The sequence below is a fragment of the Atractosteus spatula genome, chromosome 10 (genome assembly GCF_055471065.1).
Source record: "Atractosteus spatula isolate fAtrSpa1 chromosome 10, fAtrSpa1.hap1, whole genome shotgun sequence".
NCBI lineage: Eukaryota > Metazoa > Chordata > Actinopteri > Semionotiformes > Lepisosteidae > Atractosteus > Atractosteus spatula.
In genome coordinates this window covers 12,395,959-12,418,609 of record NC_142715.1, presented here as the reverse complement: position 1 = coordinate 12,418,609, position 22,651 = coordinate 12,395,959, and the positions used below count along the sequence as shown (strand labels likewise).

General features: G+C 46.7%; 5 non-coding genes across 5 annotated transcripts; 4 read left to right on the top strand and 1 right to left on the bottom strand.

The window, feature by feature from the left end:
- Window positions 1-11,623: 11,623 nt before the first annotated feature.
- Window positions 11,624-11,697, top strand: trnat-agu (transfer RNA threonine (anticodon AGU)). The gene has a single exon. It is a non-coding gene; the product is annotated as a tRNA-Thr (tRNA).
- A 1,005-nt stretch (window positions 11,698-12,702) lies between these two features.
- On the bottom strand, window positions 12,703-12,784 carry trnal-aag (transfer RNA leucine (anticodon AAG)). The gene has a single exon. It is a non-coding gene; the product is annotated as a tRNA-Leu (tRNA).
- Window positions 12,785-14,462: 1,678 nt separating this feature from the next.
- trnat-agu (transfer RNA threonine (anticodon AGU)) lies at window positions 14,463-14,536 on the top strand. The gene has a single exon. It is a non-coding gene; the product is annotated as a tRNA-Thr (tRNA).
- A 2,773-nt stretch (window positions 14,537-17,309) lies between these two features.
- trnat-agu (transfer RNA threonine (anticodon AGU)) lies at window positions 17,310-17,383 on the top strand. The gene has a single exon. It is a non-coding gene; the product is annotated as a tRNA-Thr (tRNA).
- Window positions 17,384-20,156: 2,773 nt separating this feature from the next.
- On the top strand, window positions 20,157-20,230 carry trnat-ugu (transfer RNA threonine (anticodon UGU)). Its single transcript has one exon. It is a non-coding gene; the product is annotated as a tRNA-Thr (tRNA).
- Window positions 20,231-22,651: the final 2,421 nt, after the last annotated feature.

Below are 22,651 nucleotides of genomic sequence, written 5' to 3'. Positions count from 1 at the left end.
GTGACATAATTCGGAAAAGTCCTGACGTTGCATTTCAACTGAGCCCCAGTATACATCGACCCTTCGACACTCTGAGTGACAACTCTCTTGCGTGTTTTCTCATATTTATGTAGTTTGCTTGCATGATGCCCTGAAGAGCAGGATTCCTGGTTTTCACCCCGGCGGCCCTGGTTCGACTCCCGGTATGGGAGCGTGTCAGTTTTGCCTTCTGCTTTCCAAAAGATCAGCACGTGTACGAAGGAGCCGCATTAAAACCACTCGAACGTGCAAAACGTGCGAGAAGAGGGGGCGCTTGTTTCCAACCGAAGACTTCTCGCGTGTGAGACGAACTGATCATTGCTGCAGCTCGGAAAGCTGCAGGAGGTGGGAGGGTGACTCTGGTAGACAGGGCTGACCTTCGGCAATAGGATTTATACTCTCCAAGATGATATTTGCACTTTCTGGAGAGGCGATTTTCTCCACTTCAGTAGCCCGATTTCGTCGATTGTCTGGAGAGGGCTGTAGAATGTGGCGCCGCCTTTCCTGCTCCGTCCATGACAGGCGTGCTGGTCTCTGGATAGAGATCATGGTCCATCAGCGCACTCCAATAAAGGCACTGGAAGCAGCTGAATCGCATTGGCGAAGCTCAGCACTGGGCCGCTGGGCATGATTTCCCACCGTTTCCATAGTGTAGTGATTATCACGTTCGCCTCACACACGAAAGGTCCCCGGTTCAAAACCGGGAGAAAACAGACCGGCGCCTTTTGTCTCCACGCACACTGTTTGGGGATTCGCCTAGCGCTGTGATCGAACAGACCCACTCACCTCTTAGTGTGGCGGGATCTGCACAATGCATGTCGCAGCGCTTCCTGCTTTCACCTCAATGCGCGTCCTGATGTACCCCGGTCTCCCGCGTGACAGGTGGGGATACTCACCACTATACTAACGAGGAAGACATCGCTCTCTCCGACCCCCTGCATCGTGTCCCGACCCACCGTGCTGGAAGCCAACACGTGCTGTGATTCCTTTACAGAGCAGAAATGACAACCGAGGAGCCGAGAGAGGCGGGGAATCAAACCCCAGTCTCCCGCTTGACAGGCAGGGATACTTGCCACTATACTAATGTAGAATTTGGGCATTTAAGGGGACAATTATTAATTGTAGCCGTAAATCACGAAATTGATTCTTTTGGCAGAATCCAACCATGCGATATAACTCAAACAACGCACACACACAGGTACTAATACACGAGGATACATTTATTAATACATAAAATATGCATGTAAACCTAACAGATCTTATCGTGATGGTTTTCAGAATACAAAAGATATATATTCATTCAGTTACAAAGAGTTACATATATCAAGAGGACATACGTTCAGTATATCATTCATTTAGACCGTTTCGTAATTGAACTTGGTAACAACTTCTACATTAGATACTCAAAACAAGTACATAACTCTTAGGAATTAAATTGATATCAACTGGTTGGGATAACAATTGAATTCTTGAGCTGTAATGCATTGAAGTTGAATACTCATCCAATCTCTGGGGATTCAGATCTCCTGCGGGCTCTCTGGCTCCGTGCCAGGCTGTGCTTTGCTGCTTGCAACGGTGCGCTGCTAATGCTCACTGACCGGCTAGTTAGTGTTGGCCTTAACTAGCAAAGTTTGTGCACAGGAGAAGAGATGACTGTGGGTCCCAGCAAGTCATGAAGCGCTAGTTCTGAATAGTGATTCAGCTGTCCACAGTTCCGACCTGTTTACGAGGCTTGCTGCTGATGCTAACCTCGGGTGGATCCTTTGGTTATTCTCTGTCAACCTCCGCTCTCGACTCTTAGAACAGAGGAAAGTTCTGGCACTTGGACACACTGGCCGTTCCGTGGTTGTCCAGGCTGAGTCTCAGGATGGTCAGGAGGCGCGCTGCGAGAATGTCCTGCCCTTGGGAGCCTTCTGCTCCTGGGCTGTCCTGCCCTGGAATTCTCCTTAGAAAAGTCTTTAGAATAGTCTTGGAGCTCTGTGTTGCCTGTTTTTACCTGGAGGAACTTCAGCTCATTCATTGGCTGAAAGTTCCATGGGCATCAGAATCCCACGTGGGTTACTCGGCCCTACCAGTCCCTGATTGGTTGATCAAGGTGAGATATGAGTCACTTACTCCTGACACTTAGGAATGTAGTCCAGATGTCCATCTGGCACTCCCTAGACAGATAGGCGCCAATGGATGACCATTGATCATGATAGCCAGGCTTAGCTAAGTGCATCCCCATTTGGGAGCTGTCCCTTATCAAAAGAAAACATCTTTAAATCAGCCTGCATGAATAGCTTCTCTGTGGCTGCACCACAGAGATGAAGAGAGAGATGGGGCCTCATTTGGGAAAGCACAGCAACACTTAATTCTGTCTTATTAATAAGCATTGCCGCTACATATCCCCCTTTTTGAAGGTCACGAGGTCCTGAGGGTTGTTGCCTTCAAAACAAAACAGAGTTAAGTGATGTCCCTTGTCATTAGAACATTAACCTTAAATGTCCACATTACTCCTCGAGAATTCATACCGGAACCAGCATTGGGAACAAACAGGAAGAATAACATCTGGAGTATGTATAAACACGGTAGGAGACATCATCTCAGTCTAGGCATTACACATCAGGAAGTTCACTGTCAATATCTGATACCTCTGTAGGCAGATATTTGGGAAGAAGTAACTTCCTTTCTTTTGACATGCTACCTTTGACTCATTCATGCTACCCGGCGTACATCTTGATGTAAGAGTACAGCATTCAAAGTACACTGTCAGTCATGACCCAGCTACCCCGCAGTAGTGTTACAATAACAACAGTTCCTGCTCCCAGCCCCCCTGATAAACCACGACACCTGTGTTGGGCACCTGCCAGGGTGGGTTGGAGGTTTGTTCCATTAAAGCAAACTAACTACCTGTACCTCTTCAGGGCGTAGTGTTTCTTGGATTTCTATCCAATTCAATAGTGTGGCACCTGAAGGCATCCACGACCTCCAGTTTGGTCTTATGTTGTCTGGTTCCAGACCGTACAGTGTTAAGTTACCATGCTGTACTATGGCCTCCTCGGGAACTTGCAGGAAACTGTTGGTTAGGTAGCTGAATTGTGGTAGCTGTATCATGCCTGTCACAAGTCATAGTGACAGTTAAATGTGGTGTGCTGACCAGCCATTTACTTCCCACCTGCTCTTCATGGGGTTCATTAACCTCCCTCTGCTCGTTAGTAGCTTTACACCCTTCATTGGTGAATCATTTAGACAGAGCCAATGGATAGCTTTGGTAGCCATACCCATCTCAAGATTTGGAACCGAATTCAATCTTGGATTGCCTTCTGGGTGAGCTATGAGCGATGGGGTGGTTAATGTCACATACTCCTCTACTGAGAAGAGTGGAATCAAGTGGGTTGGGAATTGTGCCATGGCTAGACTGGCTACAGTGGCACTGAACTCCCTTAACAGGTCTTGTGTCAACATTCTGGCCTGTTGCACACAAGCATAAACCCACTGTATAACACCGGCAATCATGTCCACTGGTTGGGGGATAAGGTTTAACCCTGTTGCATAGGAAATTGCCTGTAGGGTTTTCCCTATGCTTTCCAGCTTTTGCTGCTGTTGATACAGTCTGTCACTACCCTCTGGCATCTCTGACACCTGCCTTCTTGGGGCAGTCAGGGTGAGAGTGCCAGTAGCAAACAAACCTACCAGAAATAGCAAATGCACAACAGTGGCGGCAGCAATCACTCCTCCCAAAAGTCTTTTAGGGTGGCTGATCCCTGTCATCTCCTTCTGAGTGACTGTTGCCTTTCTAAGCTGGCGCAGCATGTACATGGTGTCTTTCTCAGTATGCCATGTGGCATCTTGGGCACCAACATCCTGGAAATCTGGGGAGATCTGACGCAGCTGCTGATGCTGCTCCTCCATTTCCAGGGCATCTGCTTTTTCGATTTGTTCATGCCTGTGCTCTAGGAACCCTGCAGGGGGTGGTGCAGGGGTGGAGCATGCCTGACCCCCGGCTGAGTGGTCATCTGGAGCACCTGAGTGATCTGGGATTGTTACCCCGAGTCTCACTGTTCAGGTCCACCCTGCACACTTCCTGATTGAGGAATCCCTCTATCGGCATGTTTACAATCGTTCTCTGGGCGTGGGTGTAGGACACGTGCTCGCTCCCCCCTTCCCTCGCTAGGGGTTCAGGGAGCTGCCCCAGCACTGGGATAGCCAGTTCACAGTCTTCGAACTCGTTATCACCCACCAGGCCCATGTCAGTGCAGGCGGGGATTCTGACACCCCTCTTTGCCGTGTTCTGCACTAACAGGCGGGTGGCTTGACCATCCAGCTCCAGTCTGGCTGAACCACTGTTGGTCAGACTCAGACTGACAGACTGAGCTGGTGGCTGTAAGAAAACCGGCTCGGCTTTCATTCCCTGTCCCTTCTGGGGGACTGGGTGTGTTGGCAACCCTGCCGTTGAGGCAGGAACAATCAGGTCAGTCTCACTCACTAGCTGGTAGTTGTGAGAAATAATGTTACCTGACTGCAGGTTCCATGGGTCACAGCAGAGGGAATCGGCAGCTGGGATCAGGTGTGTCCACAGCGCAGTAATCCCAGTGTCCAGCTGGGCTCTCTGTCTAACCTGTGAATGTTGCACCGGGGGCACCTGGTGGTGGCCCTGTGACAGCTGCTCAAGCAGATCCTCACTAATAGAGGACCTCTCAGGGCTAAGGGTGAGGGCTACATCACCAACCTGCTCTCCTGCCATCTGGATCCCTTCCACCACTGCGGGGTGGTGGTCCTGACCCCTCTTGGGTGCCAGGGTGCACAGGGAAAGCTCCTTTTTATCACCAGGTGGGGAGATCTGCTCCTCTTTAGGGATGTAAAAGGGGTGTGCTTTACCTGGTGGATCAGGCGGCTGCTGGGAGCACCGCTCCTGTGACATGGAGGCTGTTGGGACCTTGGCCAGGGCACGACTTCCCTGTATATCCGGGGAACAAGAAAATATTTTTATTTCTTGTCCAGAGGGAACAGAAGGAATCTCCGCCTGGGCTTCTGTGTTCGGTGGGCACTGTGTGAGCACAGTCTGCCTCTTGGACCCCCTTTCCTTCTGTACAGAAGGCTTAGGAGCCTTAACCTGTTTCCACACTTTGCCTTTCTGGTGATCCACCAAAGGTTCCACTCTGAGTCGCATGCCCTTTTCTTTTTCAACCCGTTTGAGCTTGCCGTGTGACATCAAACACCTTTCAACCTCAGTGTCAATCAGTGTCTCACTGGGTAAGACATCTCCCATGGCAGCCTTGAGGTAAAAGCTTCCTGCTTTTCCTCTCTGTTTTGCTGCCTGCTCTGTGACTTCAGGGGTGGAGTCAGCACTCGCTTGGGAGTGGCTGACTTCATCCAGGCAGGAACCCTTCCGCTCAATCAGATAGACTGAGGGAGGGAGAGGGGGCGGGTCTCCGCCTCCTCCAGTGGAGAGTATCAGCTCATTCACGCTTCCGGCAGCCTTGAGGAGCAGTTGTCCCTGTCCTGATAAAGCTTGTTCAAGCCTGGCCAGGTGGGCGGCTACTGAATCCTTTCGTTCAGCCTTTTCTAGCTCTTTCCCTCATGTTCTCATGGCACTTAGGACGCTGGGTGCGGTCCTGTGTGCCTGCTTTGGAACGGGGCTTAGCCAGCTCAGGAGCCTGTGCTCCATCGAGCAGGAGGGAGTTAACCCTGCTGGCTCTGACGGCGAATACAGTCGCTTTAACAGCTTTTTGCTCAGAGCGACTTTGGACATCATACTCCCAGGCTTTCTGCGCGAATCTCCTAATATCAGTCATTTTCATGGTCTGTGCATCTGTATGCATTAAGATCATCTTTCTGACTGACGGGTGGAGATTCGCAATGAATAAACCCTTGAAATGTGTGTTTTAGCAACCATCGTTAAACTAGTACGAAATCACAGTTTTACCACAGAAAACCACAAGATCAAGTATGCAATCAACCCGGTAGATCGCAAAAGATCACAAAACATTCAACCACTGCTTAAAGAGCAAGGGGAACTTTTTGTCTTTCGGCTTTCAGCACACTGTATTGTCGTGTATGAAACCCGCAGCGTTTTATATGAATTATTCCGCTTGGTTGACTCATTTCAGTCTTGCCACGCCCACCCAGGGACGCCAAATTAAATGTAGTGTGCTCTCTGAAGGCACCAGTTCTGTAGGGTTTTGGCATTTACTGGTACAATTATTAATTGTAGCAGTAAATCACAAAATGATTCTTTTAATGGCTTTAGAATCCAACCATGCGATATAACTCAAACAACGCACACACACAGGTACTAATACACGAGGATACATTTATTAATACATAGAATATGCATGTAAACCTAACAGATCTTATCGAGAGGGTTAACAGAATATAAAAGGTATATATTCAATCAGTTACGAAGAGTTACATATATCAAGAGGACATACGTTCAGTATATCATTCAATTAGACCGTTTCGTAAATGAACTTGGTTATAACTTCTACATTGGATACTCAAAACAAGTACATAACTCTTAGGAATTAAATTGATATCAATTGGTTGGGATAACAATTGATTTCTCGAGCTGTAATGCATTGAAGTTGAATACTCATCCAATCTCTGGGGATTCAGATCTCCTGCGGGCTCTCTGGCTCCGTACCAGGCTGTGCTGTGCGGCTTGCGACGGTGCGCTGCTGACGCTCACTGACCGGCTAATTAGTGTTGGCTTTAACTAGCAAAGTTTGTGCACAGGAGAAAAGATGACTGTGGGTCCCAGCAAGTCAGGAAGAGGACCGGTTCGTTCCTGATGAAGCGCTAGTTTACGGGGCGGAGTGGTGGCTCTGTGGCTAAGGATTTGCGCCTGTGGCTATAAAGTTGCCCGTTCAAATCCTGCAGCCGGCAGAGGAATCCTACTCCGTTGGGCTCCTGAGCAAGGCCCTTAACCCGAACTGCTACAGGGGCGCCGTACAATGGCAGACCCTGCGCTCTGACCCCAGGCTCTCTCCCTATCTGTGTGTCTGTGTGTCTCATGGAGAACAAGCTGGGGTATGCGAAAAGATAATTCCTAATGCAAGAAATTGTAAGGGTTAATAAAGTGATGTTAGTTATGAATAATGATTCAGCTGTCCACAGTTCCGACCTGTTCACGAGGCTTACTGCTGATGCTAACCTCTGGTTACTCTCTGGCAACCTCTGCTCTAGACTCTTAGAACAAAGGGAAGTTCTGGCACTCGGACACACTGGCCGTTCCGTGGGTGTCCGGGCTGAGTCTCAGGATGGTCAGGAGGCGCGCTGCAAGAATGTCCTTCCCTTGGGAGCCTTCTGCTCCTGGGCCGTCCTGCCCTGGAATTCTCCTTTGAATTGTCCGAAAAAGTTCACAGAATTCTCGCAGGCCCTCTGTGTTGCCTGTTGTTACCTGGAGGAACTTAAGCTCGTTCATTGGCTGAAAGTTCCATGGGCATCAGAGTCCCACGTGGGTTACTCGGCCCTACCAGTCTCTGATAGGTTGATCAAGGTGAGATATGAGTCACTTACTCCTTACACTTAGGAATGCAGTCCAGATGTTTTCTGGCACTCCCTAGACAGATAGGCGCCAATGGTTGACCATTGATCATGATAGCCAGGCTTAGCTAAGTGCATCCCCCTTTGGGAGCTGTCCCTTATCAAAAGAAAATATCTTTAAATCAGCCTGCATGAATAGTTTCTCTGTGGCTGCACCACAGAGATGAACAGAGAGATGACGCCTCATTTGGGAAAGCACCGCAACACTTAATTCTGTCTTATTAACAAGCATTGCCGCTACACGGGTTTGCTTGAACCTAAAAAAATAAAAAAAGTGATCTGATCTGAAACTACCCAGCTTACAATCTCTGAGGTAGTTGTCACTAAACTCGGACGTGATGTGGCACACATGTGCCGTGTGCCTTTACTTTTGTAAAAAACTGGTATCGGGAAAAGTTTCTTAATATTTCTTTTGATTAGCATGCAAGAAAATGTGATCATTACCTATGGAATTTCCCGCCAGCGTGGAGCTTGAATTCACAACCTTGAGATTCAGTGTTCAAGAGTCACAGAAGAGGTCGGCCTGGTCTTCAGTTTGCCAACGATAAGCTCCGGCAGTGCTCCTCTGTAAAGCAGATTGTTCGGATCGGTTATGTGGGCCGGCACTTCGATACTAAGATCGTTTGCAGCACACGCATGGTTTCCCCCCTTCACGCAAAAAACATAGACGAAGGAAGCTCTCTTGTCTTGGGCTGCTGACTCCCGGATTTAAAGCGCTCTGGGTGCCAGCTAAGTCTCTAACAAGCACACTATAGAGACAGGAATTACACTTTGCTCACGTCACGCAATGGAATGGCGAGGCTACTTGTTCCAATATTATCTAGTCACACCTCATATGGTGCCGATTCCTGGTTTTCATTTAAGAAAGAGCACTGCAAACACCGTAAACAGTGCAAAACGTGTGATGAAAGAAGTCTTTTCCCCCCTTTGTCTAAAGCAGAACACAGCGGAGTCATACCGAGGGTTGTGAGATCAAGATTTCAGTGGAGCACTGTCGTCTACGTCTTTACCTACATGAGTTGGACATCCTCTTGTACACGGAAAGCAGATTGAGATCCTCTGACATGAAAAGTGCCAGATAAAAGCCATTTCTCATCCTTTCTCTTAGTGGTGGAGCTATCGCATGTAAATGAAGCAACTTGCAAGGCGAGCAGGCTCGGTGCACACCGAACGCAGATGTCTCAGAGCAGTTGAGACGTGTCCAAGTGGCCGTCAAAGGAGGGCCCTTTGCCGGCGCCGTGGCTTAGTTGGCTGAAGCGCCTGTCTAGTAAACAGGAGATCCTGGGTCCGATTCCCAGCGGTGCCTTTCTTCCTGTCTTACTGTACAGAATTTATCCTTACAGGCAAATCCCATGCCTTTTAATTCAGGTGAATGCAAGTGTTCGTTTCCTTTCTGGAACAACTTGTTTTGAAAGAAATCTATACAGCTTGCGAAAGATGAAACATAAATCTTGCTTATCAGTGAAGAAGAGGTACTCCCAGCAGGCCAGCTAATACCAGCAGTGTTTTTTTTTCACCCTAACCCAGAGAATGGAAAAAAAAGAGGCGCCTGTGGCTCTGCAGTGTAATCAGTTCGCGAGTTCGGCGTTTAGCTGAAAGAGTGGTAAATGCAGCTCGCCCCAGCCCGTCCTTATTCTTTTAAAGAGGATAAAAATTAATTTGGCCGCCATTACTACCAGCTTTAAAAGACTGCCATGGGCACGGAAAAAAACACACTACAGATGACTTTTCTGGAACCGAAGCAGAGATTCCTTTTCGAACCAACTGATAAAGCTCAGCCAGTGAATACTGTTAACAGAATGTGAAAGCATGATCAACTTTCTAACTGCAACCACAGGAAAAACAGCAAGAAGCAGGCTCCATTCCCCATTTAAATCTGTCGTGCGAGGCATGCTTCTTGAACGCATGAAGTAAATGCCACGATCGCTTTTGAACTAAGACAAAGTACTTCCAAAGGAGCGCTATGCGCAAAGATTTAACAAGCTCAACCCCCGCCAACGATTCGGTGTGAAGAAGCAGAACATTCAATTTTCACAGACAGAAGCGGCACACCAGCACAGCCAACATTAAAACGGAGGGCACACTACGATTTGCATTGACACAAAAGTGATCTGGGCAGACGTCGTTCCCTGCATAACGCAAAAAGTGGCAAAGCACTTTTGGGGTGAGAGGACGCAAGAGGGTTTTTGTTTTGTGCCTTGATGTCAAGCTGAGAAAGTATCTTTAAACACTTTGCTTAGTTTCTCGAGAGACTGCCAAAAGGCAGTTCCCTCCCTTTCGTCTGAAGTCAGCTGAAAAGGGGTCGCAACAGAAGCACCTGGCAGCAGTGGGATTCGAACCCACGCCCCCAAAGAGACTGCAGCCTTAATCCAGCACCTTAGACCGCTCGACCACACAACCCGCTGTGTGCTGTCTCTTTGTCTCATTACTTGCTCGGAGGAGGTCGGGTGGGTTTTGCTCTTGTCACCCGACTTAGTGGCGTTATGACCGTGGAACCGACTGCACCTGCTTTTTCTGAGATGCTTCCCCTCTCATGGTGAGATCTCGACTTCTTTAACACCTCTGGATAAAGATCTTCTGTGGAGCAGGTTTCAGACCTCTGCGTACAGCACCCTTGATGTCATTTTATTTTTACAGCAGCCGCATCCGGAAAGTTGTGTCTTTTACGTTTTATTTGAACAACAAAACTACATACAATACAAACAAGAGCACATATAACGTATGAAGAAAATCATCAGGGGCACATGCTATAATACAATTACACTTTATGAAAAACGATTACACAAGGTAAATAAAGATAAGGTCCGCACAGCTTGTTCTTACATTTCGAAAGAGTCCGTAAATACCCCTTTACGTCTATTTTGAACTGTTCAAACGTAGGACTCTTCCCAGACCATTTCACTTTATACCACATTCCTAAACGAGGATGCATCTCCTGTTTTAGAACTATTTTGGCCATGTGGCTTATACAACACACCCACAGTATTCAAATGGTGGACTGCAGATCTGTGCTATAGTTCAGTCGAATTCGAAGGATCCAGCAATCGTACTGGATTTGACTGGGATTCTGAAATGTCTCTTGCAAAAGTATTCGGGTTTGCTTGAACCTTTGATAAAAGAAGTGATCTGATCTGAAACTACCCAGCTTACAATCTCTGAGGTAGTTGTCACTAAACTCGGACGTGATGTGGCACACATGTGCCATGTGCCTTTACTTTTGTAAAAAACTGGTATCGGGAAAAGTTTCTTAATATTTCTTTTGATTAGCATGCAAGAAAATGTGATCATTACCTATGGAATTTCCCGCCAGCGAGGAGCTTGAATTCACAACCTTGAGATTCAGTGTTCAAGAGTCACAGAAGAGGTCGGCCTGGTCTTCAGTTTGCCAACGATAAGCTCCGGCAGTGCTCCTCTGTAAAGCAGATTGTTCGGATCGGTTATGTGGGCCGGCACTTCGATACTAAGATCGTTTGGAGCACACGCATGGTTTCCCCCCTTCACGCAAAAAACATAGACGAAGGAAGCTCTCTTGTCTTGGGCTGCTGACTCCCGGATTTAAAGCGCTCTGGGTGCCAGCTAAGTCTCTAACAAGCACACTATAAAGACAGGAATTACACTTTGCTCACGTCACGCATGGAATGGCGAGGCTACTTGTTCCAATATTATCTAGTCACACCTCATATGGTGCCGATTCCTGGATTTCATTTAAGAAAGAGCACTGCAAACACCGTAAACAGTGCAAAACGTGTGATGAAAGAAGTCTTTTCCCCCCTTTGTCTAAAGCAGAACACAGCGGAGTCATGCCGAGGGTTGTGAGATCAAGATTTCAGTGGAGCACTGTCGTCTACGTCTTTAGCTACATGAGTTGGACATCCTCTTGTACACGGAAAGCAGATTGAGATCCTCTGACATGAAAAGTGCCAGATAAAAGCCATTTCTCATCCTTTCTCTTAGTGGTGGAGCTATCGCATGTAAATGAAGCAACTTGCAAGGCGAGCAGGCTCGGTGCACACCGAACGCAGATGTCTCAGAGCAGTTGAGACGTGTCCAAGTGGCCGTCAAAGGACGGCACTTTGCCGGCGCCGTGGCTTAGTTGGCTAAAGCGCCTGTCTAGTAAACAGGAGATCCTGGGTCCGATTCCCAGCGGTGCCTGTCTTACTGTACAGAATTTATCCTTACGGGCAAATCCCATGCCTTTTAATTCAGGCGAATGCAAGTGTTCGTTTCCTTTCTGGAACAACTTGTTTTGAAAGAAATCTATACAGCTTGCGAAAGATGAAACACAAATCTTGCTTATCAGTGAAGAAGAGGTACTCCCAGCAGGCCAGCTAATACCAGCAGTGTTTTTTTTTCACCCTAACCCAGAGAATGGAGAAAAGCGAGGCGCCTGTGGCTCTGCAGTGTAATCAGTTCGCGAGTTCGGCGTTTAGCTGAAAGAGTGGTAAATGCAGCTCGCCCCAGCCCGTCCTTATTCTTTTAAAGAGGATAAAAAATTAACTTCGCCGCCATTACTACCAGCTTTAAAAGACTGCCATGGGCACGGAAAAAAACACACTACAGATGACTTTTCTGGAACCGAAGCAGAGATTCCTTTTCGAACCAACTGATAAAGCTCAGCCAGTGAATACTGTTAACAGAATGTGAAAGCACGATCAACTTTCTAACTGCAACCACAGGAAAAACAGCAAGAAGCAGGCTCCATTCCCCATTTAAATCTGTCGTGCGAGGCATGCTTCTTGAACGCATGAAGTAAATGCCACGATCGCTTTTGAACTTGGACAAAGTACTTCCAAAGGAGCGCTATGCGCAAAGATTTAACAAGCTCAACCCCCGCCAACGATTCGGTGTGAAGAAGCAGAACATTCAATTTTCACAGACAGAAGCGGCACACCAGCACAGCCAACATTAAAACGGAGGGCACACTACGATTTGCATTGACACAAAAGTGATCTGGGCAGACGTCGTTCCCTGCATAACGCAAAAAGTGGCAAAGCGCTTTTGGGGTGAGAGGACGCAAGAGGGTTTTTGTTTTGTGCCTTGATGTCAAGCTGAGAAAGTATCTTTAAACACTTTGCTTAGTTTCTCGAGAGACTGCCAAAAGGCAGTTCCCTCCCTTTCGTCTGAAGTCAGCTGAAAAGGGGTCGCAACAGAAGCGCCTGGTAGCAGTGGGATTCGAACCCACGCCCCCAAAGAGACTGGAGCCTTAATCCAGCGCCTTAGACCGCTCGGCCACGCTCCCCGCTGTGTGCTGTCTCTTTGTCTCATTACTTGCACGGAGGAGGTCAGGTGGGTTTTGCTCTTGTCACCCGACTTAGTGGCGTTATGACCGTGGAACCGACTGCACCTGCTTTTTCTGAGATGCTTCCCCTCTCATGGTGAGATCTCGACTTCTTTAACACCTCTGGATAAAGATCTTCTGTGGAGCAGGTTTCAGACCTCTGCGTACAGCACCCTTGATGTCATTTTATTTTTACAGCAGCCGCATCCGGAAAGTTGTGTCTTTTACGTTTTATTTGAACAACAAAACTACATACAATACAAACAAGAGCACATATAACGTATGAAGAAAATCATCAGGGGCACATGCTATAATACAATTACACTTTATGAAAAACGATTACACAAGGTAAATAAAGATAAGGTCCGCACAGCTTGTTCTTACATTTCGAAAGAGTCCGTAAATACTCCTTTACGTCTATTTTGAACTGTTCAAACGTAGGACTCTTCCCAGACCATTTCACTTTATACCACATTCCTAAACGAGGATGCATCTCCTGTTTTAGAACTATTTTGGCCATGTGGCTTATACAACACACCCACAGTATTCAAATGGTGGACTGCAGATCTGTGCTATAGTTCAGTCGAATTCGAAGGATCCAGCAATCGTACTGGATTTGACTGGGATTCTGAAATGTCTCTTGCAAAAGTATTCGGGTTTGCTTGAACCTTTGATAAAAAAAGTGATCTGATCTGAAACTACCCAGCTTACAATCTCTGAGGTAGTTGTCACTAAACTCGGACGTGATGTGGCACACATGTGCCGTGTGCCTTTACTTTTGTAAAAAACTGGTATCGGGAAAAGTTTCTTAATATTTCTTTTGATTAGCATGCAAGAAAATGGGATCATTACCTATGGAATTTCCCGCCAGCGTGGAGCTTGAATTCACAACCTTGAGATTCAGTGTTCAAGAGTCACAGAAGAGGTCGGCCTGGTCTTCAGTTTGCCAACGATAAGCTCCGGCAGTGCTCCTCTGTAAAGCAGATTGTTCGGATCGGTTATGTGGGACGGCACTTCGATACTAAGATCGTTTGCAGCACACGCATTGTTTCCCCCCTTCACGCAAAAAACATAGACGAAGGAAGCTCTCTTGTCTTGGGCTGCTGACTCCCGGATTTAAAGCGCTCTGGGTGCCAGCTAAGTCTCTAACAAGCACACTATAAAGACAGGAATTACACTTTGCTCACGTCACGCATGGAATGGCGAGGCTACTTGTTCCAATATTATCTAGTCACACCTCATATGGTGCCGATTCCTGGATTTCATTTAAGAAAGAGCACTGCAAACACCGTAAACAGTGCAAAACGTGTGATGAAAGAAGTCTTTTCCCCCCTTTGTCTAAAGCAGAACACAGCGGAGTCATGCCGAGAGTTGTGAGATCAAGATTTCAGTGGAGCACTGTCGTCTACGTCTTTAGCTACATGAGTTGGACATCCTCTTGTACACGGAAAGCAGATTGAGATCCTCTGACATGAAAAGTGCCAGATAAAAGCCATTTCTCATCCTTTCTCTTAGTGGTGGAGCTATCGCATGTAAATGAAGCAACTTGCAAGGCGAGCAGGCTCGGTGCACACCGAACGCAGATGTCTCAGAGCAGTTGAGACGTGTCCAAGTGGCCGTCAAAGGACAGCACTTTGCCGGCGCCGTGGCTTAGTTGGCTAAAGCGCCTGTCTAGTAAACAGGAGATCCTGGGTCCGATTCCCAGCGGTGCCTTTCTTCCTGTCTTACTGTACAGAATTTATCCTTACGGGCAAATCCCATGCCTTTTAATTCAGGCGAATGCAAGTGTTCGTTTCCTTTCTGGAACAACTTGTTTTGAAAGAAATCTATACAGCTTGCGAAAGATGAAACACAAATCTTGCTTATCAGTGAAGAAGAGGTACTCCCAGCAGGCCAGCTAATACCAGCAGTGTTTTTTTTTCACCCTAACCCAGAGAATGGAGAAAAGCGAGGCGCCTGTGGCTCTGCAGTGTAATCAGTTCGCGAGTTCGGCGTTTAGCTGAAAGAGTGGTAAATGCAGCTCGCCCCAGCCCGTCCTTATTCTTTTAAAGAGGATAAAAAATTAACTTCGCCGCCATTACTACCAGCTTTAAAAGACTGCCATGGGCACGGAAAAAAACACACTACAGATGACTTTTCTGGAACCGAAGCAGAGATTCCTTTTCGAACCAACTGATAAAGCTCAGCCAGTGAATACTGTTAACAGAATGTGAAAGCACGATCAACTTTCTAACTGCAACCACAGGAAAAACAGCAAGAAGCAGGCTCCATTCCCCATTTAAATCTGTCGTGCGAGGCATGCTTCTTGAACGCATGAAGTAAATGCCACGATCGCTTTTGAACTTGGACAAAGTACTTCCAAAGGAGCGCTATGCGCAAAGATTTAACAAGCTCAACCCCCGCCAACGATTCGGTGTGAAGAAGCAGAACATTCAATTTTCACAGACAGAAGCGGCACACCAGCACAGCCAACATTAAAACGGAGGGCACACTACGATTTGCATTGACACAAAAGTGATCTGGGCAGACGTCGTTCCCTGCATAACGCAAAAAGTGGCAAAGCGCTTTTGGGGTGAGAGGACGCAAGAGGGTTTTTGTTTTGTGCCTTGATGTCAAGCTGAGAAAGTATCTTTAAACACTTTGCTTAGTTTCTCGAGAGACTGCCAAAAGGCAGTTCCCTCCCTTTCGTCTGAAGTCAGCTGAAAAGGGGTCGCAACAGAAGCGCCTGGCAGCAGTGGGATTCAAACCCACGCCCCCAAGGAGATTGGAGCCTTAATCCAGCACCTTAGACCGCTCGGCCACGCTACCCGCTGTGTGCTGTCTCTTTGTCTCATTACTTGCTCGGAGGAGGTCGGGTGGGTTTTGCTCTTGTCACCCGACTTAGTGGCGTTATGACCGTGGAACCGACTGCACCTGCTTTTTCTGAGATGCTTCCCCTCTCATGGTGAGATCTCGACTTCTTTAACACCTCTGGATAAAGATCTTCTGTGGAGCAGGTTTCAGACCTCTGCGTACAGCACCCTTGATGTCATTTTATTTTTACAGCAGCCGCATCCGGAAAGTTGTGTCTTTTACGTTTTATTTGAACAACAAAACTACATACAATACAAACAAGAGCACATATAACGTATGAAGAAAATCATCAGGGGCACATGCTATAATACAATTACACTTTATGAAAAACGATTACACAAGGTAAATAAAGATAAGGTCCGCACAGCTTGTTCTTACATTTCGAAAGAGTCCGTAAATACTCCTTTACGTCTATTTTGAACTGTTCAAACGTAGGACTCTTCCCAGACCATTTCACTTTATACCACATTCCTAAACGAGGATGCATCTCCTGTTTTAGAACTATTTTGGCCATGTGGCTTATACAACACACCCACAGTATTCAAATGGTGGACTGCAGATCTGTGCTATAGTTCAGTCGAATTCGAAGGATCCAGCAATCGTACTGGATTTCACTGGGATTCTGAAATGTCTCTTGCAAAAGTATTCGGGTTTGCTTGAACCTTTGATAAAAAAAGTGATCTGATCTGAAACTACCCAGCTTACAATCTCTGAGGTAGTTGTCACTAAACTCGGACGTGATGTGGCACACATGTGCCGTGTGCCTTTACTTTTGTAAAAAACTGGTATCGGGAAAAGTTTCTTAATATTTCTTTTGATTAGCATGCAAGAAAATGGGATCATTACCTATGGAATTTCCCGCCAGCGTGGAGCTTGAATTCACAACCTTGAGATTCAGTGTTCAAGAGTCACAGAAGAGGTCGGCCTGGTCTTCAGTTTGCCAACGATAAGCTCCGGCAGTGCTCCTCTGTAAAGCAGATTGTTCGGATCGGTTATGTGGGACGGCACTTCGATACTAAGATCGTTTGCAGCACACGCATTGTTTCCCCCCTTCACGCAAAAAACATAGACGAAGGAAGCTCTCTTGTCTTGGGCTGCTGACTCCCGGATTTAAAGCGCTCTGGGTGCCAGCTAAGTCTCTAACAAGCACACTATAAAGACAGGAATTACACTTTGCTCACGTCACGCATGGAATGGCGAGGCTACTTGTTCCAATATTATCTAGTCACACCTCATATGGTGCCGATTCCTGGATTTCATTTAAGAAAGAGCACTGCAAACACCGTAAACAGTGCAAAACGTGTGATGAAAGAAGTCTTTTCCCCCCTTTGTCTAAAGCAGAACACAGCGGAGTCATGCCGAGGGTTGTGAGATCAAGATTTCAGTGGAGCACTGTCGTCTACGTCTTTAGCTACATGAGTTGGACATCCTCTTGTACACGGAAAGCAGATTGAGATCCTCTGACATGAAAAGTGCCAGATAAAAGCCATTTCTCATCCTTTCTCTTAGTGGTGGAGCTATCGCATGTAAATGAAGCAACTTGCAAGGCGAGCAGGCTCGGTGCACACCGAACGCAGATGTCTCAGAGCAGTTGAGACGTGTCCAAGTGGCCGTCAAAGGACAGCACTTTGCCGGCGCCGTGGCTTAGTTGGCTAAAGCGCCTGTCTAGTAAACAGGAGATCCTGGGTCCGATTCCCAGCGGTGCCTTTCTTCCTGTCTTACTGTACAGAATTTATCCTTACGGGCAAATCCCATGCCTTTTAATTCAGGCGAATGCAAGTGTTCGTTTCCTTTCTGGAACAACTTGTTTTGAAAGAAATCTATACAGCTTGCGAAAGATGAAACACAAATCTTGCTTATCAGTGAAGAAGAGGTACTCCCAGCAGGCCAGCTAATACCAGCAGTGTTTTTTTTTCACCCTAACCCAGAGAATGGAGAAAAGCGAGGCGCCTGTGGCTCTGCAGTGTAATCAGTTCGCGAGTTCGGCGTTTAGCTGAAAGAGTGGTAAATGCAGTTCGCCCCAGCCCGTCCTTATTCTTTTAAAGAGGATAAAAAATTAACTTCGCCGCCATTACTACCAGCTTTAAAAGACTGCCATGGGCACGGAAAAAAACACACTACAGATGACTTTTCTGGAACCGAAGCAGAGATTCCTTTTCGAACCAACTGATAAAGCTCAGCCAGTGAATACTGTTAACAGAATGTGAAAGCACGATCAACTTTCTAACTGCAACCACAGGAAAAACAGCAAGAAGCAGGCTCCATTCCCCATTTAAATCTGTCGTGCGAGGCATGCTTCTTGAACGCATGAAGTAAATGCCACGATCGCTTTTGAACTTGGACAAAGTACTTCCAAAGGAGCGCTATGCGCAAAGATTTAACAAGCTCAACCCCCGCCAACGATTCGGTGTGAAGAAGCAGAACATTCAATTTTCACAGACAGAAGCGGCACACCAGCACAGCCAACATTAAAACGGAGGGCACACTACGATTTGCATTGACACAAAAGTGATCTGGGCAGACGTCGTTCCCTGCATAACGCAAAAAGTGGCAAAGCGCTTTTGGGGTGAGAGGACGCAAGAGGGTTTTTGTTTTGTGCCTTGATGTCAAGCTGAGAAAGTATCTTTAAACACTTTGCTTAGTTTCTCGAGAGACTGCCAAAAGGCAGTTCCCTCCCTTTCGTCTGAAGTCAGCTGAAAAGGGGTCGCAACAGAAGCACCTGGCAGCAGTGGGATTCAAACCCACGCCCCCAAGGAGATTGGAGCCTTAATCCAGCACCTTAGACCGCTCGGCCACGCTACCCGCTGTGTGCTGTCTCTTTGTCTCATTACTTGCTCGGAGGAGGTCGGGTGGGTTTTGCTCTTGTCACCCGACTTAGTGGCGTTATGACCGTGGAACCGACTGCACCTGCTTTTTCTGAGATGCTTCCCCTCTCATGGTGAGATCTCGACTTCTTTAACACCTCTGGATAAAGATCTTCTGTGGAGCAGGTTTCAGACCTCTGCGTACAGCACCCTTGATGTCATTTTATTTTTACAGCAGCCGCATCCGGAAAGTTGTGTCTTTTACGTTTTATTTGAACAACAAAACTACATACAATACAAACAAGAGCACATATAACGTATGAAGAAAATCATCAGGGGCACATGCTATAATACAATTACACTTTATGAAAAACGATTACACAAGGTAAATAAAGATAAGGTCCGCACAGCTTGTTCTTACATTTCGAAAGAGTCCGTAAATACTCCTTTACGTCTATTTTGAACTGTTCAAACGTAGGACTCTTCCCAGACCATTTCACTTTATACCACATTCCTAAACGAGGATGCATCTCCTGTTTTAGAACTATTTTGGCCATGTGGCTTATACAACACACCCACAGTATTCAAATGGTGGACTGCAGATCTGTGCTATAGTTCAGTCGAATTCGAAGGATCCAGCAATCGTACTGGATTTCACTGGGATTCTGAAATGTCTCTTGCAAAAGTATTCGGGTTTGCTTGAACCTTTGATAAAAAAAGTGATCTGATCTGAAACTACCCAGCTTACAATCTCTGAGGTAGTTGTCACTAAACTCGGACGTGATGTGGCACACATGTGCCGTGTGCCTTTACTTTTGTAAAAAACTGGTATCGGGAAAAGTTTCTTAATATTTCTTTTGATTAGCATGCAAGAAAATGGGATCATTACCTATGGAATTTCCCGCCAGCGTGGAGCTTGAATTCACAACCTTGAGATTCAGTGTTCAAGAGTCACAGAAGAGGTCGGCCTGGTCTTCAGTTTGCCAACGATAAGCTCCGGCAGTGCTCCTCTGTAAAGCAGATTGTTCGGATCGGTTATGTGGGACGGCACTTCGATACTAAGATCGTTTGCAGCACACGCATTGTTTCCCCCCTTCACGCAAAAAACATAGACGAAGGAAGCTCTCTTGTCTTGGGCTGCTGACTCCCGGATTTAAAGCGCTCTGGGTGCCAGCTAAGTCTCTAACAAGCACACTATAAAGACAGGAATTACACTTTGCTCACGTCACGCATGGAATGGCGAGGCTACTTGTTCCAATATTATCTAGTCACACCTCATATGGTGCCGATTCCTGGATTTCATTTAAGAAAGAGCACTGCAAACACCGTAAACAGTGCAAAACGTGTGATGAAAGAAGTCTTTTCCCCCCTTTGTCTAAAGCAGAACACAGCGGAGTCATGCCGAGAGTTGTGAGATCAAGATTTCAGTGGAGCACTGTCGTCTACGTCTTTAGCTACATGAGTTGGACATCCTCTTGTACACGGAAAGCAGATTGAGATCCTCTGACATGAAAAGTGCCAGATAAAAGCCATTTCTCATTCTTTCTCTTAGTGGTGGAGCTATCGCATGTAAATGAAGCAACTTGCAAGGCGAGCAGGCTCGGTGCACACCGAACGCAGATGTCTCAGAGCAGTTGAGACGTGTCCAAGTGGCCGTCAAAGGACGGCACTTTGCCGGCGCCGTGGCTTAGTTGGCTAAAGCGCCTGTCTTGTAAACAGGAGATCCTGGGTCTGATTCCCAGCGGTGCCTTTCTTCCTGTCTTACTGTACAGAATTTATCCTTACGGGCAAATCCCATGCCTTTTAATTCAGGCGAATGCAAGTGTTCGTTTCCTTTCTGGAACAACTTGTTTTGAAAGAAATCTATACAGCTTGCGAAAGATGAAACACAAATCTTGCTTATCAGTGAAGAAGAGGTACTCCCAGCAGGCCAGCTAATACCAGCAGTGTTTTTTTTTCACCCTAACCCAGAGAATGGAGAAAAGCGAGGCGCCTGTGGCTCTGCAGTGTAATCAGTTCGCGAGTTCGGCGTTTAGCTGAAAGAGTGGTAAATGCAGCTCGCCCCAGCCCGTCCTTATTCTTTTAAAGAGGATAAAAAATTAACTTCGCCGCCATTACTACCAGCTTTAAAAGACTGCCATGGGCACGGAAAAAAACACACTACAGATGACTTTTCTGGAACCGAAGCAGAGATTCCTTTTCGAACCAACTGATAAAGCTCAGCCAGTGAATACTGTTAACAGAATGTGAAAGCACGATCAACTTTCTAACTGCAACCACAGGAAAAACAGCAAGAAGCAGGCTCCATTCCCCATTTAAATCTGTCGTGCGAGGCATGCTTCTTTAACGCATGAAGTAAATGCCACGATCGCTTTTGAACTTGGACAAAGTACTTCCAAAGGAGCGCTATGCGCAAAGATTTAACAAGCTCAACCCCCGCCAACGATTCGGTGTGAAGAAGCAGAACATTCAATTTTCACAGACAGAAGCGGCACACCAGCACAGCCAACATTAAAACGGAGGGCACACTACGATTTGCATTGACACAAAAGTGATCTGGGCAGACGTCGTTCCCTGCATAACGCAAAAAGTGGCAAAGCGCTTTTGGGGTGAGAGGACGCAAGAGGGTTTTTGTTTTGTGCCTTGATGTCAAGCTGAGAAAGTATCTTTAAACACTTTGCTTAGTTTCTCGAGAGACTGCCAAAAGGCAGTTCCCTCCCTTTCGTCTGAAGTCAGCTGAAAAGGGGTCACAACAGAAGCACCTGACAGCAGTGGGATTCGAACCCACGCCCCCAAGGAGATTGGAGCCTTAATCCAGCACCTTAGACCGCTCGGCCACGCTACCCGCTGTGTGCTGTCTCTTTGTCTCATTACTTGCTCGGAGGAGGTCGGGTGGGTTTTGCTCTTGTCACCCGACTTAGTGGCGTTATGACCGTGGAACCGACTGCACCTGCTTTTTCTGAGATGCTTCCCCTCTCATGGTGAGATCTCGACTTCTTTAACACCTCTGGATAAAGATCTTCTGTGGAGCAGGTTTCAGACCTCTGCGTACAGCACCCTTGATGTCATTTTATTTTTACAGCAGCCGCATCCGGAAAGTTGTGTCTTTTACGTTTTATTTGAACAACAAAACTACATACAATACAAACAAGAGCACATATAACGTATGAAGAAAATCATCAGGGGCACATGCTATAATACAATTACACTTTATGAAAAACGATTACACAAGGTAAATAAAGATAAGGTCCGCACAGCTTGTTCTTACATTTCGAAAGAGTCCGTAAATACTCCTTTACGTCTATTTTGAACTGTTCAAACGTAGGACTCTTCCCAGACCATTTCACTTTATACCACATTCCTAAACGAGGATGCATCTCCTGTTTTAGAACTATTTTGGCCATGTGGCTTATACAACACACCCACAGTATTCAAATGGTGGACTGCAGATCTGTGCTATAGTTCAGTCGAATTCGAAGGATCCAGCAATCGTACTGGATTTGACTGGGATTCTGAAATGTCTCTTGCAAAAGTATTCGGGTTTGCTTGAACCTTTGATAAAAAAAGTGATCTGATCTGAAACTACCCAGCTTACAATCTCTGAGGTAGTTGTCACTAAACTCGGACGTGATGTGGCACACATGTGCCGTGTGCCTTTACTTTTGTAAAAAACTGGTATCGGGAAAAGTTTCTTAATATTTCTTTTGATTAGCATGCAAGAAAATGGGATCATTACCTATGGAATTTCCCGCCAGCGTGGAGCTTGAATTCACAACCTTGAGATTCAGTGTTCAAGAGTCACAGAAGAGGTCGGCCTGGTCTTCAGTTTGCCAACGATAAGCTCCGGCAGTGCTCCTCTGTAAAGCAGATTGTTCGGATCGGTTATGTGGGACGGCACTTCGATACTAAGATCGTTTGCAGCACACGCATTGTTTCCCCCCTTCACGCAAAAAACATAGACGAAGGAAGCTCTCTTGTCTTGGGCTGCTGACTCCCGGATTTAAAGCGCTCTGGGTGCCAGCTAAGTCTCTAACAAGCACACTATAAAGACAGGAATTACACTTTGCTCACGTCACGCATGGAATGGCGAGGCTACTTGTTCCAATATTATCTAGTCACACCTCATATGGTGCCGATTCCTGGATTTCATTTAAGAAAGAGCACTGCAAAC